Source organism: Urtica dioica, chromosome 1 (genome assembly GCF_054948205.1).
Source record: "Urtica dioica subsp. dioica isolate 48M chromosome 1, U.dioica_male_clone48M_v1_H2, whole genome shotgun sequence".
In the NCBI taxonomy this organism is placed as follows: Eukaryota; Viridiplantae; Streptophyta; class Magnoliopsida; order Rosales; family Urticaceae; genus Urtica; species Urtica dioica.
Window position 1 is genome coordinate 39,745,759 of NC_142756.1, and position 19,799 is coordinate 39,765,557.

The following is a 19,799-nucleotide window of genomic DNA, read 5'->3' on the forward strand; positions in this document are numbered from 1 at the left end:
GACTCTACATGACTCCTCGAGTTGAGTTCATTCCTCGAGTTGAGTTCACTCCTCGAGTCGAGTACCGAGTCCACGAGTCGACTACCTACTCCTTGTGCTAACTCTGCATGACTCCTCGAGTTGAGTTCACTCCTGGAGTTGAGTCCCGAGTCCACGAGTCGACTAACTACTCCTCGTGCCGACTCTACATGACTCCTCGAGTTGAGTTCACTCCTCTAGTTGAGTCCCAATTCCACGAGTCGACTAACTACTCCTCGTGCCGACTCTACATGACACCTCGAGTTGAGTTCACTCCTCGAGTTGATTTCACTCCTAGAATTTTGTCCCGAGTCCACGAGTCGACTAACTACTCCTCATGCCGACTCTACAGGGTTCCTCGAGTTGAGTTTACTCCTCGAGTTGAGTTCACTCCTCGAGTTGAGTCCCGAGTCCACGAGTCGAATAACTACTCCTCGTGCCGACTCTACATGACTCCTCGAGTTGAGTTGATTCCTCGAGTTGAGTTCACTCCTCGAGTCGAGTACCGAGTCCATGAGTCGACTACCTACTCCTCGTACCAACTCTGCATGACTCCTCGAGTTGAGTTCACTCCTCGAGTTGAGTCCCGAGTCCTCGAGTAGACTAAATACTCCTCGTGCCGACTCTACATGACTCCTCTAGTTGAGTCCCAAGTCCACGAGTCGACTAAACACTCCTCGTGCCGACTCTACATGACACCTCGAGTTGAGTTCACTCCTCGAGTTGATTTCACTCCTAGAGTTGAGTCCCGAGTTCATGAGTCGACTAAATACTCCTCGTTCCGACTCTACAGGGTTCCTCGAGTTGAGTTAACTCCTCGAGTTGAGTTCACTCCTCGAGTTGAGTATCGAGTCCACGAGTCGACTAACTACTCCTCGTGCCGACTCTACATGACTCCTCGAGTTGAGTTCATTCCTCGAGTTGAGTTCACTCCTCGAGTCGAGTACCAAGTCCACGAGTCGACTACCTACTCCTTGTGCTGACTCTGCATGACTCCTCGAGTTGAGTTCAATCCTCGAGTTGAGTTCACTACTCGAGTTAAGTCCCGAGTCCACGAGTAGACTTAATACTCCTCGTGGCGACTCTACATGACTTCTCAAGTTGAGTTCGCTCCTCTAGTTGAGTCCCAAGTTCACGAGTCGACTAACTACTCCTCGTGCCGACTCTACATGACACCTCGAGTTGAGTTCACTCCTCGAGTTCATTTCACTCCTAGAGTTGAGTCCCAAGTCCACGAGTCGACTAACTACTCCTCGTGCCGACTCTATAGGGTTCCTCGAGTTGAGTTTACTCCTCGAATTGAGTTCACTCCTCGAGTTGAGTCCCGACTCCACGAGTCAACTAACTACTCCTCGTGCCGACTCTACATGACTCCTCGAGTTGAGTTCATTCCTCGAGTTGAGTTCACTCCTCGAGTCGAGTACCGAGTCCACGAGTCGACTGCCTTCTCCTTGTGCCGACTCTGCATGACTCCTCGAGTTGAGTTCACTCCTCGAGTTGAGTCCCGAGTCCACGAGTCGACTAACTACTCCTCGTGTCGACCCTACATGACTCCTCGAGTTGAGTTTATTCCTCGAGTTGAGTTCACTCCTCGAGTCGAGTACCGAGTCTACGAGTCGACTACCTACTCCTTGTGCCAACTCTGCATGACTCCTCGAGTTGAGTTCACTCCTCGAGTTGAGTCCCAAGTCCACGAGTCGACTAACTACTCCTCGTGCCGACTCGACATGACTCCTCGAGTTGAGTTCACTCCTCTAGTTGAGTCCCAAGTCCACAAGTCGACTAACTACTCCTCGTGCCGACTCTACATGACACCTCGAGTTGAGTTCATTCCTCGAGTTGATTTCACTCCTAGAATTTAGTCCCGAGTCCACGAGTCGACTAACTACTCCTCGTGCCGACTCTACAGGGTTCCTCGACTTGAGTTTACTCCTCGAGTTGAGTTAACTCCTCGAGTTGAGTCCCGAGTCCACGAGTCGACTAACTACTCCTCGTGCAGACTCTACATGACTTCTCGAGTTGAGTTCATTCCTCGAGTTGAGTTCACTCCTCGAGTCGAGTACCGAGTCCACGAGTCGACTACCTACTCCTCGTACCAACTCTGCATGACTCCTCCAGTTGAGTTCACTCCTCGAGTTGAGACCCGAGTCCATGAGTCGACTAACTACTCCTTGTGCCGACTCTACATGACTCCTCGAGTTGAGTCCCGAGTCCACGAGTCGACTAACTACTCCTCGTGCCGACTCTACATGACTCCTCCAATTGAGTTCATTCCTCGAGTTGAGTTCACTCCTCGAGTCGAGTACCGAGTCCACGAGTCGACTACCTACTCCTTGTGCCAACTCTGCGTGACTCGTCGAGTTGAGTTCACTCCTCGAGTTGAGTCTCGAGTCCAAGAGTCGACTAACTACTCCTCGTGCCGACTCTACATGACTCCTCGAGTTGAGTTCACTCCTCTAGTTGAGTCCCAAGTCCACGAGTCGACTAACTACTCCTCGTGCCGACTCTACATGACACCTCGAGTTGAGTTCACTCCTCGAGTTGATTTCACTCCTAGAATTGAGTCCCGAGTCCACGAGTCGACTAACTACTCCTCGTGCTGACTCTACAGGGTTCCTCGAGTTGAGTTTACTCCTCGAGTTGAGTTCACTCCTCGAGTTGAGTGCCGAGCCCACGAGTCGACTAACTACTCCTCGTGCCGACTCTACATGACTCCTCGAGTTGAGTTGATTCGTCGAGTTGAGTTCACTCCTCGAGTCGAGTACCGAGTCCACGAGTCGACTGCCTTCTCCTTGTGCCGACTCTGCATGACTCCTCGAGTTGAGTTCACTCCTCGAGTTGAGTCCCGAGTCCACGAGTCGACTAACTACTCCTTGTGCCGACTCTACATGACTCCTCGAGTAGAGTTCATTCCTCGAGTTGAGTTCACTCCTCGAGTCGTGTACCGAGTCCACGAGTCGACTACCTACTCCTCGTACCAACTCTGCATGACTCCTCGAGTTGAGTTCACTCCTCGAGTTGAGTCCCGAGTCCATGAGTCGACTAACTACTCCTCGTGCCGACTCTACATGACTCCTCGAGTTGAGTTCACTCCTCTAGTTGAGTCCCAAGTCCACGAGTCGACTAACTACTCCTCGTGCCGACTCTACATGACACCTCGAGTTGAGTTCACTCCTCGAGTTGATTTCACTCCTAGAATTGAGTCCCGAGTCCACGAGTCGACTAACTACTCCTCGTGCTGACTCTACAGGGTTCCTCGAGTTGAGTTTACTCCTCGAGTTGAGTTCACTCCTCGAGTTGAGTCCCGAGTCCACGAGTCGACTAACTACTCCTCGTGCCGACTCTACATAACTCCTCGAGTTGAGTTGATTCCTCGAGTTGAGTTCACTCCTCGAGTCGAGTACCGAGTCCACGAGTCGACTGCCTTCTCCTTGTGCCGACTCTGCATGACTCCTCGAGTTGAGTTCACTCCTCGAGTTGAGTCCCGAGTCCACGAGTCGACTAACTACTCCTTGTGCCGACTCTACATGACTCCTCGAGTAGAGTTCATTCCTCGAGTTGAGTTCACTCCTCGAGTCGTGTACCGAGTCCATGAGTCGACTACCTACTCCTTGTACCAACTCTGCATGACTCCTCGAGTTGAGTTCACTCCTCGAGTTGAGTCCCGAGTCCATGAGTCGACTAACTACTCCTCGTGCCGACTCTACATGACTCCTCGAGTTGAGTTCATTCCTCGAGTTGAGTTCACTCCTCGAGTCGAGTACCGAGTCCACGAGTCGACTACCTACTCCTTGTGCCAACTCTGCATGCCTCGTCGTGTTGACTTCACTCCTCGAGTTGAGGCCCGAGTCCACGAGTCGACTAACTACTCCTCGTGCCGACTCTACATGACTCGTCGAGTTGAGTTCACTCCTCTAGTTGAGTCCCAAGTCCACGAGTCGACTAACTACTCCTCGTGCCGACTCTACATGACACCTTGAGTTGAGTTCACTCCTTGAGTTGATTTCACTCCTAGAATTGAGTCCCGAGTCCACGAGTCGACTAACTAGTCCTCGTGCCGACTCTACAGGGTTCCTCGATTTGAGTTTACTCCTCGAGTTGAGTTCACTCCTGGAGTTGAGTCCCGAGTCCACATGTCGACTACCTACTCCTCGTCCCGACTCTACATGACTCCTCGAGTTGAGTTCATTCCTCGAGTTGAGTTCACTCCTCGAGTCGAGTACCGAGTCCACGAGTCGACTGCCTTCTCCTTGTTCCGACTCTGCATGACTCCTCGAGTTGAGTTCACTCCTCGAGTTGAGTCCCGAGTCCACGAGTCGACTAACTACTCCTCGTGCCGACTCTACATGACTCCTCGAGTTGAGTTCATTCCTCGAGTTGAGTTCACTCCTCGAGTCGAGTACCGAGTCCACGAGTCGACTACTTACTCCTTGTGCTAACTCTACATGACTCCTCGAGTTGAGTTCACTCCTCGAGTTGAGTCCCGAGTCCACGAGTCGACTAACTACTCCTCGTGCCGACTCTACATGACTACTCGAGTTGAGTTCACTCCTCTAGTTGAGTCCCAAGTCCACGAGTCGACTAACTACTCCTCGTGCCGACTCTACATGACACCTCGAGTTGAGTTCACTCCTCGAGTGGATTTCACTCCTAGAATTTAGTCCCGAGTCCACGAGTCGACTAACTACTCCTCGTGCCGACTCTACAGGGTTCCTCGAGTTGAGTTTACTCCTCGAGTTGAGTTCACTCGTCGAGTTGAGTCCCGAGTCCACGAGTCGAATAACTACTCCTCGTGCCGACTCTACATGACTCCTCGAGTTGAGTTCATTCCTCGAGTAGAGTTCACTCCTCGAGTCCAGTACCGAGTCCACGAGTCGACTACCTACTCCTCGTACCAACTCTGCATGACTCCTCGAGTTGAGTTCACTCCTCGAGTTGAGTCCCGAGTCCATGAGTCGACTAACTTCTCCTCGTGCCGACTCTACATGACTCCTCGAGTTGAGTTCACTCCTCTAGTTGATTCCCAGGTCCACGAGTCCACTAACTACTCCTCGTGCCGACTCTACATGACACCTCGAGTTGAGTTCACTCCTCGAGTTGATTTCACTCCTAGAGTTGAGTCCCTAGTCCACGAGGCGACTAACTACTCCTCGTGCCAACTCTGCATGACTCCTCGAGTTGAGTTCACTCCTCGAGTTTAGTCCCGAGTCCACGAGTCGACTAACTACTCCTCGTGCCAACTCTACATGACTCCTCGAGTTGAGTTCACTCCTCTAGTTGAGTCCCAAGTCCACGAGTCGACTAACTACTCCTCGTGCCAACTCTACATGACACCTCGAGTTGATTTCACTCCTAGAATTTAGTCCCGAGCCCACGAGTCGACTAACTACTCCTCGTGCCGACTCCATAGGGTTCCTCGAGTTGAGTTTACTCCTCGAGTTGAGTTCACTCCTCGAGTTGAGTCCCGAGTCCACGAGTCGACTAACTACTCCTCGTGCCGACTCTACATGACTCCTCGAGTTGAGTTCATTCCTCGAGTTGAGTTCACTCCTCTAGTCGAGTACCGAGTCCACGAGTCGACTACTTACTCCTTGTGCTAACTCTGCATGACTCCTCGAGTTGAGTTCACTCCTCGAGTTGAGTCCCGAGTCCACGAGTCGACTAACTACTCCTCGTGCCGACTCTACATGACTCCTCGAGTTGAGTTCACTCCTCTAGTTGAGTCCCAAGTCCACGAGTCGACTAACTACTCCTCGTGCCGACTCTACATGACACCTCGAGTTGAGTTCACTCCTCGAGTTGATTTCACTTCTAGAATTTAGTCCCGAGTCCACGAGTCGACTAACTACTCCTCGTGCCGACTATACAGGGTTCCTCGAGTTGAGTTTACTCCTCGAGTTGAGTTCAATCCTCTAGTTGAGTCCCGAGTCCACGAGTCAAATAACTACTCCTCGTCCGACTCTACATGACTCCTCGAGTTGAGTTCACTCCTCTAGTTGAGTCCCAAGTCCACGAGTCGACTAACTACTCCTCGTGCCGACTCTACATGACACCTCGAGTTGAGTTCACTCCTCGAGTTGATTTCACTCCTAGAATTTAGTCCCGAGTCCACGAGTCGACTAACTACTCCTCGTGCCGACTCTACAGGGTTCCTCGAGTTGAGTTTACTCCTCGAGTTGAGTTCACTCCTCGAGTTGAGTCCCGAGTCCACGAGTCGACTAACTACTCCTCGTGCCGACTCTACATGACTCCTCGAGTTGAGTTCATTCCTCGAGTTGAGTTCACTCCTCGAGTTGAGTCCCGAGTCCACGAGTCGACTAACTACTCCTCGTGCCGACTCTACATGACTCCTCGAGTTGAGTTCATTCCTCGAGTTGAGTTCACTCCTCGAGTCGAGTACCGAGTCCACGAGTCGACTACTTACTCCTTGTGCTAACTCTGCATGACTCCTCGAGTTGAGTTCACTCCTCGAGTTGAGTCCCGAGTCCACGAGTCGACTAACTACTCCTCGTGCCGACTCTACATGACTCCTCGAGTTGAGTTCACTCCTCTAGTTGAGTCCCAAGTCCACGAGTCGACTAACTACTCCTCGTGCCTACTCTACATGACACCTCGAGTTGAGTTCACTCCTCGAGTTGATTTCACTCCTAGAATTTAGTCCCGAGTCCACGAGTCGACTAACTACTCCTCGTGCCGACTCTACAGGGTTCCTAGAGTTGAGTTCACTCCTCGAGTTGAGTCCCGAGTCCACGAGTCGACTAACTACTCCTCGTGCCGACTCTACAGGGTTCCTAGAGTTGAGTTCACTCCTCGAGTTGAGTCCCGAGTCCACGAGTCGACTAACTACTCCTCGTGCCGACTCTACATGACTCCTCGAGTTGAGTTCATTCCTCGAGTTGAGTTCACTCCTCGAGTCGAGTACCGAGTCCACGAGTTGACTACCTACTCCTTGTGCTAACTCTGCATGACTCCTCGAGTTGAGTTCACTCCTCGAGTTGAGTCCCGAGTCCACGAGTCGACTAACTACTCCTCGTGCCGACTCTACATGACTCCTCGAGTTGAGTTCACTCCTCTAGTTGAGTCCCAAGTCCACGAGTCGACTAACTACTCCTCGTGCCGACTCTACATGACACCTCGAGTTGAGTTCACTCCTCGAGTTGATTTCACTTCTAGAATTTAGTCCCGAGTCCACGAGTCGACTAACTACTCCTCGTGCCGACTATACAGGGTTCCTCGAGTTGAGTTTACTCCTCGAGTTGAGTTCACTCCTCTAGTTGAGTCCCGAGTCCACGAGTCGAATAACTACTCCTCGACCGACTCTACACGACTCCTCGAGTTGAGTTCACCACTCTAGTTGAGTCCCAAGTCCACGAGTCGACTAACTACTCCTCGTGCCGACTCTACATGACACCTCGAGTTGAGTTCACTACTCGAGTTGATTTCACTCCTAGAATTTAGTCCCGAGTCCACGAGTCGACTAACTACTCCTCGTGCCGACTCTACAGGGTTCCTCGAGTTGAGTTTACTCCTCGAGTTGAGTTCACTCCTCGAGTTGAGTCCCGAGTCCACGAGTCGACTAACTACTCCTCGTGCCGACTCTACATGACTCCTCGAGTTGAGTTCATTCCTCGAGTTGAGTTCACTCCTCGAGTTGAGTCCCGAGTCCACGAGTCGACTAACTACTCCTCGTGCCGACTCTACATGACTCCTCGAGTTGAGTTCATTCCTCGAGTTGAGTTCACTCCTCGAGTCGAGTACCGAGTCCACGAGTCGACTACTTACTCCTTGTGCTAACTCTGCATGACTCCTCGAGTTGAGTTCACTCCTCGAGTTGAGTCCCGAGTCCACGAGTCGACTAACTACTCCTCGTGCCGACTCTACATGACTCCTCGAGTTGAGTTCACTCCTCTAGTTGAGTCCCAAGTCCACGAGTCGACTAACTACTCCTCGTGCCGACTCTACATGACACCTCGAGTTGAGTTCACTCCTCGAGTTGATTTCACTCCTAGAATTTAGTCCCGAGTCCACGAGTCGACTAACTACTCCTCGTGCCGACTCTACAGGGTTCCTAGAGTTGAGTTCACTCCTCGAGTTGAGTCCCGAGTCCACGAGTCGACTAACTACTCCTCGTGCCGACTCTACATGACTCCTCGAGTTGAGTTCATTCCTCGAGTTGAGTTCACTCCTCGAGTCGAGTACCGAGTCCACGAGTCGACTACCTACTCCTTGTGCTAACTCTGCATGACTCCTCGAGTTGAGTTCACTCCTCGAGTTGAGTCCCGAGTCCACGAGTCGAATAACTACTCCTCGTACCGACTCTACATGACTCCTCGAGTTGAGTTCACTCCTCTAGTTGAGTCCCAAGTCCACGAGTCGACTAACTACTCCTCGTGCTGACTCTACATGACACCTCGAGTTGAATTCACTCCTCGAGTTGATTTCACTCCTAGAATTTAGTCCCGAGTCCACGAGTCGACTAACTACTCCTCGTGCCGACTCTACAGGGTTCCTCGAGTTGAGTTTACTCCTCGAGTTGAGTTCACTCCTCGAGTTGAGTCCCGAGTCCACGAGTCGACTAACTACTCCTCGTGCCGACTCTACATGACTCCTCGAGTTGAGTTCATTCCTCGAGTTGAGTTCACTCCTCGAGTCGAGTACCGAGTCCACGAGTCGACTACCTACTCCTCGTGCTAACTCTGCATGACTCCTCGAGTTGAGTTCACTCCTTGAGTTGAGTCCCGAGTCCACGAGTCGACTAACTACTCCTCGTGCCGACTCTACATGACTCCTCGAGTTGAGTTCACTCCTCTAGTTGAGTCCCAAGTCCACGAGTCGACTAACTACTCCTCGTGCCGACTCTACATGACACCTCGAGTTGAGTTCACTCCTCGAGTTGATTTCACTCCTAGAATTTAGTCCCGAGTCCACGAGTCGACTAACTACTCCTCGTGCCGACTCTACAGGGTTCCTCGAGTTGAGTTTACTCCTCGAGTTGAGTTCACTCCTCGAGTTGAGTCCCGAGTCCACGAGTCGACTAACTACTCCTCGTGCCGACTCTACATGACTCCTCGAGTTGAGTTCACTCCTCGAGTCGTGTACCGAGTCCACGAGTCGACTCCCTACTCCTTGTGCCAACTCTGCATGACTCCTCGAGTTGAGTTCACACCTCGAGTTGAGTCCCGAGTCCACGACTCGACTAACTACTCCTCGTGCCGAGTCTACATGACTCCTCGAGTTGAGTTCACTCCTCTAGTTGAGTCCCAAGTCCGCGAGTCGACTAACTACTCCTCGTGCCGACTCTACATGACACCTCGAGTTGAGTTCACTCCTCGAGTTGATTTCACTCCTAGAATTGAGTCCCGAGTCCATGAGTCGACTAACTACTCCTCGTGCCGACTCTACATGACTCCTCGAGTTGAGTTCATTCCTCGAGCTGAGTTCACTCCTCGAGTCGAGTACCGAGTCCACGAGTCGACTACCTACTCCTCGTACCAACTCTGCATGACTCCTCGAGTTGAGTTCACTCCTCGAGTTGAGTTCACTCCTCGAGTTGAGTCCCGAGTCCATGAGTCGACTAACTACTCCTCGTGCTGACTCTACATGACTCCTCGAGTTGAGTCCCGAGTCCACGAGTCAACTAACTACTCCTCGTGCCGACTCTACATGACTCCTCGAGTTGAGTTCATTCCTCGAGTTGAGTTCACTCCTCGAGTCGAGTACCGAGTCCACGAGTCGACTACCTACTCCTTGTGCCACCTCTGCATGCCTCGTCGTGTTGAGTTCACTCCTCGAGTTGAGTCCCGAGTCCACGAGTCGACTAACTACTCCTCGTGCCGACTCTACATGACTCGTCGAGTTGAGTTCACTCCTCTAGTTGAGTCCCAAGTCCACGAGTCGACTAACTACTCCTCGTGCCGACTCTACATGACACCTCGAGTTCAGTTCACTCCTCGAGTTGATTTCACTCCTAGAATTGAGTCCCGAGTCCACGAGTCGACTAACTACTCCTCGTGCCGACTCTACAGGGTTCCTCGATTTGAGTTTACTCCTCGAGTTGAGTTCACTCCTGGGGTTGAGTCCCGAGTCCACATGTCGACTAACTACTCCTCGTCCCGACTCTACATGACTCCTCGAGTTGAGTTCATTCCTCGAGTTGAGTTCACTCCTCGAGTCGAGTACCGAGTCCACGAGTCGACTGCCTTCTCCTTGTGCCGACTCTGCATGACTCCTCGAGTTGAGTTCACTCCTCGAGTTGAGTCCCGAGTCCACGAGTCGACTAACTACTCCTCGTGCCGACTCTACATGACTCCTCGAGTTGAGTTCATTCGTCGAGTTGAGTTCACTCCTCGAGTTGAGTACCGAGTCCACGAGTCGACTACCTACTCCTTGTGCTAACTCTGCATGACTCCTCGAGTTGAGTTCAGTCCTCGAGTTGAGTCCCGAGTCCACGAGTCGACTAACTACTCCTCGTGCCGACTCTACATGACTCCTCGAGTTGAGTTCACTCCTCTAGTTGAGTTCCAAGTCCACGAGTCGACTAACTACTCCTCGTGCCGACTCTACATGACACCTCGAGTTGAGTTCACTCCTCGAGTTGATTTCACTCCTAGAATTGAGTCCCGAGTCCACGAGTCGACTAACTACTCCTCGTGCCGACTCTACATGACTCCTCGAGTTGAGTTTACTCCCCGAGTCGAGTACCGAGTCCACGAGTCGACTACCTACTCCTTGTGTCGACTCTGCATGACTCCTCGAGTTGAGTTCACTCCTCGAGTTGAGTCCCGAGTCCACGAGTCAACTAACTACTCCTTGTGCCGACTCTACATGACTCCTCGAGTTGAGTTCATTCCTCGAGTTGAGTTCACTCCTCGAGTCGAGTACCGAGTCTACAAGTCGACTACCTACTCCTTGTGCCAACTCTGCATGACTCCTCGAGTTGAGTTCACTCCTCGAGTTGAGTCCCGAGTCCACGAGTCGACTAACTACTCCTCGTGCCGACTCTACATGACTCCTCGAGTTGAGTTCACTCCTCTAGTTGAGTCCCAAGTCCACGAGTCGACTAACTACTCCTCGTCCCGACTCTACATGACTCCTGGAGTTGAGTTCATTCCTCGAGTTGAGTTCACTCCTCGAGTCGAGTACCGAGTCCACGAGTCGACTGCCTTCTCCTTGTGCCGACTCTGCATGACTCCTCGAGTTGAGTTCACTCCTCGAGTTGAGTCCCGAGTCCACGAGTCGACTAACTACTCCTCGTCCCGACTCTACATGACTCCTCGAGTTTAGTTCATTCCTCGAGTTGAGTTCACTCCTCGAGTCGAGTACCGAGTCCACGAGTCGACTGCCTTCTCCTTGTGCCGACTCTGCATGACTCCTCGAGTTGAGTTCACTCCTCGAGTTGAGTCCCGAGTCCACGAGTCGACTAACTACTCCTCGTGCCGACTCTACATGACTCCTCGAGTTGAGTTCATTCCTCGAGTTGAGTTCACTCCTCGAGTTGAGTACCGAGTCCACGAGTCGACTACCTACTCCTTGTGCTAACTCTGCATGACTCCTCGAGTTGAGTTCAGTCCTCGAGTTGAGTCCCGAGTCCACGAGTCGACTAACTACTCCTCGTGCCGACTCTACATGACTCCTCGAGTTGAGTTCACTCCTCTAGTTGAGTCCCAAGTCCACGAGTCGACTAACTACTCCTCGTGCCGACTCTACATGACACCTCGAGTTGAGTTCACTCCTCGAGTTGATTTCACTCCTAGAATTGAGTCCCGAGTCCACGAGTCGACTAACTACTCCTCGTGCCGACTTTACAGGGTTCCTCGAGTTGAGTTTACTCCTCGAGTTGAGTTCACTCCTCGAGTTGAGTCCCGAGTCCACGAGTCGACTAACTACTCCTCGTGCCGACTCTACATGACTCCTCGAGTTGAGTTTACTCCCCGAGTCGAGTACCGAGTCCACGAGTCGACTACCTACTCCTTGTGTCGACTCTGCATGACTCCTCGAGTTGAGTTCACTCCTCGAGTTGAGTCCCGAGTCCACGAGTCAACTAACTACTCCTTGTGCCGACTCTACATGACTCCTCGAGTTGAGTTCATTCCTCGAGTTGAGTTCACTCCTCGAGTCGAGTACCGAGTCTACAAGTCGACTACCTACTCCTTGTGCCAACTCTGCATGACTCCTCGAGTTGAGTTCACTCCTCGAGTTGAGTCCCGAGTCCACGAGTCGACTAACTACTCCTCGTGCCGACTCTACATGACTCCTCGAGTTGAGTTCACTCCTCTAGTTGAGTCCCAAGTCCACGAGTCGACTAACTACTCCTCGTGCCGACTCTACATGACACCTCGAGTTGAGTTCATTCCTCGAGTTGATTTCAGTCCTAGAATTTAGTCCCGAGTCCATGAGTCGACTAACTACTCCTCGTGCCGACTCTACCGAGTTCCTCGACTTGAGTTTACTCCTCGAGTTGAGTTAACTCCTCGAGTTGAGTCCCGAGTCCACGAGTCGACTAACTACTCCTCGTGCAGACTCTACATGACTCCTCGAGTTGAGTTCATTCCTCGAGTTGAGTTCACTCCTCGAGTCGAGTACCGAGTCCACGAGTCGACTACCTACTCCTCGTACCAACTCTGCATGACTACTCCAGTTGAGTTCAATCCTCGAGTTGAGTTCACTCCTCGAGTTGAGACTCGAGTCCATGAGTCGACTAACTACTCCTCGTGCCGACTCTACATGACTCCTCGAGTTGAGTTCATTCCTCGAGTTGAGTTCACTCCTCGAGTCGAGTACCGAGTCCACGAGTCGACTACCTACTCCTTGTGCTAACTCTGCATGACTCCTCGAGTTGAGTTCAGTCCTCGAGTTGAGTCCCGAGTCCACGAGTCGACTAACTACTCCTCGTGCCGACTCTACATGACTCCTCGAGTTGAGTTCACTCCTCTAGTTGAGTCCCAATTCCACGAGTCGATTAACTACTCCTCGTGCCGACTCTACATGACACCTCGAGTTAAGTTCACTCCTCCAGTTGATTTCACTCCTAGAATTGAGTCCCGAGTCCACGAGTCGACTAACTACTCCTCGTGCCGACTCTACAGGGTTCCTCGAGTTGAGTTTACTCCTCGAGTTGAGTTCACTCCTCGAGTTGAGTCCCGAGTCCACGAGTCGACTAACTACTCCTCGTGTAGACTCTACATGACTCCTCGAGTTGAGTTCATTCCTCGAGTTGAGTTCACTCCTCGAGTCGAGTACCGAGTCCACGAGTCGACTACCTACTCCTTGTGTCGACTCTGCATGACTCCTCGAGTTGAGTCCCGAGTCCACGAGTCAACTAACTACTCCTTGTGCCGACTCTACATGACTCCTCGAGTTGACTTCATTCCTCGAGTTGAGTTCAGTCCTCGAGTCGAGTACCGAGTCTACGAGTCGACTACCTACTCCTTGTTCCAACTCTGCATGACTCCTCGAGTTGAGTTCACTCCTCGAGTTGAGTCCCGAGTCCACGAGTCGACTAACTACTCCTCGTGCCGACTCTACATGACTCCTCGAGTTGAGTTCACTCCTCTAGTTGAGTCCCAAGTCCACGAGTCGACTAACTACTCCTCGTGCCGACTCTACATGACACCTCGAGTTGAGTTCATTCCTCGAGTTGATTTCAGTCCTAGAATTTAGTCCCGAGTCCATGAGTCGACTAACTACTCCTCGTGCCGACTCTACAGAGTTCCTCAACTTGAGTTTACTCCTCGAGTTGAGTTAACTCCTCGAGTTGAGTCCCGAGTCCACGAGTCGACTAACTACTCCTCGTGCAGACTCTACATGACTCCTCGAGTTAAGTTCATTCCTCGAGTTGAGTTCACTCCTCGAGTTGAGACTCGAGTCCATGAGTCGACTAACTACTCCTCGTGCCGACTCTACATGACTCCTCGAGTTGAGTTCATTCCTCGAGTTGAGTTCACTCCTCGAGTCGAGTACCGAGTCCACGAGTCGACTACCTACTCCTTGTGCTAACTCTGCATGACTCCTCGAGTTGAGTTCAGTCCTCGAGTTGAGTCCCGAGTCCACGAGTCGACTAACTACTCCTCGTGCCGACTCTACATGACTCCTCGAGTTGAGTTCACTCCTCTAGTTGAGTCCCAATTCCACGAGTCGATTAACTACTCCTCGTGCCGACTCTACATGACACCTCGAGTTAAGTTCACTCCTCCAGTTGATTTCACTCCTAGAATTGAGTCCCGAGTCCACGAGTCGACTAACTACTCCTCGTGCCGACTCTACAGGGTTCCTCGAGTTGAGTTTACTCCTCGAGTTGAGTTCACTCCTCGAGTTGAGTCCCGAGTCCACGAGTCGACTAACTACTCCTCGTGTAGACTCTACATGACTCCTCGAGTTGAGTTCATTCCTCGAGTTGAGTTCACTCCTCGAGTCGAGTACCGAGTCCACGAGTCGACTACCTACTCCTTGTGTCGACTCTGCATGACTCCTCGAGTTGAGTCCCGAGTCCACGAGTCAACTAACTACTCCTTGTGCCGACTCTACATGACTCCTCGAGTTGACTTCATTCCTCGAGTTGAGTTCACTCCTCGAGTCGAGTACCGAGTCTACGAGTCGACTACCTACTCCTTGTTCCAACTCTGCATGACTCCTCGAGTTGAGTTCACTCCTCGAGTTGAGTCCCGAGTCCACGAGTCGACTAACTACTCCTCGTGCCGACTCTACATGACTCCTCGAGTTGAGTTCACTCCTCTAGTTGAGTCCCAAGTCCACGAGTCGACTAACTACTCCTCGTGCCGACTCTACATGACACCTCGAGTTGAGTTCATTCCTCGAGTTGATTTCAGTCCTAGAATTTAGTCCCGAGTCCATGAGTCGACTAACTACTCCTCGTGCCGACTCTACATGACTCCTCGAGTTGAGTTTACTCCTCGAGTTGAGTTAACTCCTCGAGTTGAGTCCCGAGTCCACGAGTCGACTAACTACTCCTCGTGCAGACTCTACATGACTCCTCGAGTTAAGTTCATTCCTCGAGTTGAGTTCACTCCTCGAGTCGAGTACCGAGTCCACGAGTCGACTACCTACTCCTCGTACCAACTCTGCATGAGTACTCCAGTTGAGTTCAATCTTCGAGTTGAGTTCACTCCTCGAGTTGAGACCCGAGTCCATGAGTCGACTAACTACTCCTCGTGCCGACTCTACATGACTCCTCGAGTTGAGTCCCGAGTCCACGAGTCGACTAACTACTCCTCGTGCCGACTCTACATGACTCCTCGAGTTGAGTTCATTCCTCGAGTTGAGTTCACTCCTCGAGTCGAGTACCGAGTCCACGAGTCGACTACCTACTCCTTGTGCCAACTCTGCATGACTCGTCGAGTTGAGTTCACTCCTCGAGTTGAGTCTCGAGTCCACGAGTCGACTAATTACTCCTCGTGCCGACTCTACATGACTCCTCGAGTTGAGTTCACTCCTCTAGTTGAGTCCCAAGTCCACGAGTCGACTAACTACTCCTCGTGCCGACTCTACATGACCACTCGAGTTGAGTTCACTCCTCGAGTTGATTTCACTCCTAGAATTGAGTCCCGAGTCCACGAGTCGACTAACTACTCCTCGTGCTGACTCTACTGGGTTCCTCGAGTTGAGTTTACTCCTCGAGTTGAGTTCACTCCTCGAGTTGAGTCCCGAGTCCACGAGTCGACTAACTACTCCTCGTGCCGACTCTACACTACTCCTCGAGTTGAGTTCATTCCTCGAGTTGAGTTCACTCCACGAGTCGAGTACCGAGTCCACGAGTCGACTACCTTCTCCTTGTGCCGACTCTGCATGACTCCTCGAGTTGAGTTCACTCCTCGAGTTGAGTCCCGAGTCCACGAGTCGACTAACTACTCCTCGTGCCGACTCTACATGACTCCTCGAGTTGAGTTCATTCCTCGAGTTGAGTTCACTCCTCGAGTCGTGTACCGAGTCCACGAGTCGACTACCTACTCCTTGTGCCAACTCTGCATGACTCCTCGAGTTGAGTTCACTCCTTGAGTTGAGTCCCGAGTCCACGAGTCGACTAACTACTCCTCGTCCCGACTCTACATGACTCCTCGAGTTTAGTTCATTCCTCGAGTTGAGTTCACTCCTCGAGTCGAGTACCGAGTCCACGAGTCGACTGCCTTCTCCTTGTGCCGACTCTGCATGACTCCTCGAGTTGAGTTCACTCCTCGAGTTGAGTCCCGAGTCCACGAGTCGACTAACTACTCCTCGTGCCGACTCTACATGACTCCTCGAGTTGAGTTCATTCCTCGAGTTGAGTTCACTCCTCGAGTTGAGTACCGAGTCCACGAGTCGACTACCTACTCCTTGTGCTAACTCTGCATGACTCCTCGAGTTGAGTTCAGTCCTCGAGTTGAGTCCCGAGTCCACGAGTCGACTAACTACTCCTCGTGCCGACTCTACATGACTCCTCGAGTTGAGTTCACTCCTCTAGTTGAGTCCCAAGTCCACGAGTCGACTAACTACTCCTCGTGCCGACTCTACATGACACCTCGAGTTGAGTTCACTCCTCGAGTTGATTTCACTCCTAGAATTGAGTCCCGAGTCCACGAGTCGACTAACTACTCCTCGTGCCGACTTTACAGGGTTCCTCGAGTTGAGTTTACTCCTCGAGTTGAGTTCACTCCTCGAGTTGAGTCCCGAGTCCACGAGTCGACTAACTACTCCTCGTGCCGACTCTACATGACTCCTCCAGTTGAGTTTACTCCCCGAGTCGAGTACCGAGTCCACGAGTCGACTACCTACTCCTTGTGTCGACTCTGCATGACTCCTCGAGTTGAGTTCACTCCTCGAGTTGAGTCCCGAGTCCACGAGTCAACTAACTACTCCTTGTGCCGACTCTACATGACTCCTCGAGTTGAGTTCATTCCTCGAGTTGAGTTCACTCCTCGAGTCGAGTACCGAGTCTACAAGTCGACTACCTACTCCTTGTGCCAACTCTGCATGACTCCTCGAGTTGAGTTCACTCCTCGAGTTGAGTCCCGAGTCCACGAGTCGACTAACTACTCCTCGTGCCGACTCTACATGACTCCTCGAGTTGAGTTCACTCCTCTAGTTGAGTCCTAAGTCCACGAGTCGACTAACTACTCCTCGTGCCGACTCTACATGACACCTCGAGTTGAGTTCATTCCTCGAGTTGATTTCAGTCCTAGAATTTAGTCCCGAGTCCATGAGTCGACTAACTACTCCTCGTGCCGACTCTACAGAGTTCCTCGACTTGAGTTTACTCCTCGAGTTGAGTTAACTCCTCGAGTTGAGTCCCGAGTCCACGAGTCGACTAACTACTCCTCGTGCAGACTCTACATGACTCCTCGAGTTGAGTTCATTCCTCGAGTTGAGTTCACTCCTCGAGTCGAGTACCGAGTCCACGAGTCGACTACCTACTCCTCGTACCAACTCTGCATGACTACTCCAGTTGAGTTCAATCCTCGAGTTGAGTTCACTCCTCGAGTTGAGACTCGAGTCCATGAGTCGACTAACTACTCCTCGTGCCGACTCTACATGACTCCTCGAGTTGAGTTCATTCCTCGAGTTGAGTTCACTCCTCGAGTCGAGTACCGAGTCCACGAGTCGACTACCTACTCCTTGTGCTAACTCTGCATGACTCCTCGAGTTGAGTTCAGTCCTCGAGTTGAGTCCCGAGTCCACGAGTCGACTAACTACTCCTCGTGCCGACTCTACATGACTCCTCGAGTTGAGTTCACTCCTCTAGTTGAGTCCCAATTCCACGAGTCGATTAACTACTCCTCGTGCCGACTCTACATGACACCTCGAGTTAAGTTCACTCCTCCAGTTGATTTCACTCCTAGAATTGAGTCCCGAGTCCACGAGTCGACTAACTACTCCTCGTGCCGACTCTACAGGGTTCCTCGAGTTGAGTTTACTCCTCGAGTTGAGTTCACTCCTCGAGTTGAGTCCCGAGTCCACGAGTCGACTAACTACTCCTCGTGCCGACTCTACATGACTCCTCGAGTTGAGTTCATTCCTCGCGTTGAGTTCACTCCTCGAGTCGAGTACCGAGTCCACGAGTCGACTACCTACTCCTTGTGCCAACTCTGCATGACTCGTCGAGTTGAGTTCACTCCTCGAGTTGAGTCTCGAGTCCACGAGTCGACTAATTACTCCTCGTGCCGACTCTACATGACTCCTCGAGTTGAGTTCACTCCTCTAGTTGAGTCCCAAGTCCACGAGTCGACTAACTACTCCTCGTGCCGACTCTACATGACCACTCGAGTTGAGTTCACTCCTCGAGTTGATTTCACTCCTAGAATTGAGTCCCGAGTCCACGAGTCGACTAACTACTCCTCGTGCTGACTCTACTGGGTTCCTCGAGTTTAGTTTACTCCTCGAGTTGAGTTCACTCCTCGAGTTGAGTCCCGAGTCCACGAGTCGACTAACTACTTCTCGTGCCGACTCTACACTACTCCTCGAGTTGAGTTCATTCCTCGAGTTGAGTTCACTCCACGAGTCGAGTACCGAGTCCACGAGTCGACTACCTTCTCCTTGTGCCGACTCTGCATGACTCCTCGAGTTGAGTTCACTCCTCGAGTTGAGTCCCGAGTCCACGAGTCGACTAACTACTCCTCGTGCCGACTCTACATGACTCCTCGAGTTGAGTTCATTCCTCGAGTTGAGTTCACTCCTCGAGTCGTGTACCGAGTCCACGAGTCGACTACCTACTCCTTGTGCCAACTCTGCATGACTCCTCGAGTTGAGTTCACTCCTTGAGTTGAGTCCCGAGTCCACGAGTCGACTAACTACTCCTCGTACCGACTCTACATGACTCCTCGAGTTGAGTTTACTCCTCGAGTTGAGTTCACTCCTCGAGTTGAGTCCCGAGTCCACGAGTCGACTAACTACTCCTCGTGCCGACTCTACATGACTCCTCGAGTTGAGTTCATTCCTCGAGTTGAGTTCACTCCTCGAGTCGAGTACCGAGTCCACGAGTCGACTACCTACTCCTTGTGTCGACTCTGCATGACTCCTCGAGTTGAGTCCCGAGTCCACGAGTCAACTAACTACTCCTTGTGCCGACTCTACATGACTCCTCGAGTTGAGTTCATTCCTCGAGTTGAGTTCACTCCTCGAGTCGAGTACCGAGTCTACGAGTCGACTACCTACTCCTTGTGCCAACTCTGCATGACTCCTCGAGTTGAGTTCACTCCTCGAGTTGAGTCCCGAGTCCACGAGTCGACTAACTACTCCTCGTGCCGACTCTACATGACTCCTCGAGTTGAGTTCACTCCTCTAGTTGAGTCCCAAGTCCACGAGTCGACTAACTACTCCTCGTGCCGACTCTACATGACACCTCGAGTTGAGTTCATTCCTCGAGTTGATTTCAGTCCTAGAATTTAGTCCCGAGTCCATGAGTCGACTAACTACTCCTCGTGCCGAGTCTACAGAGTTCCTCGACTTGAGTTTACTCCTCGAGTTGAGTTAACTCCTCGAGTTGAGTCCCGAGTCCACGAGTCGACTAACTACTCCTCGTGCAGACTCTACATGACTCCTCGAGTTGAGTTCATTCCTCGAGTTGAGTTCACTCCTCGAGTCGAGTACCGAGTCCACGAGTCGACTACCTACTCCTCGTACCAACTCTGCATGACTACTCCAGTTGAGTTCAATCCTCGAGTTGAGTTCACTCCTCGAGTTGAGACCCGAGTCCATGAGTCGACTAACTACTCCTCGTGCCGACTCTACATGACTCCTCGAGTTGAGTCCCGAGTCCACGAGTCGACTAACTACTCCTCGTGCCGAGTCTACAT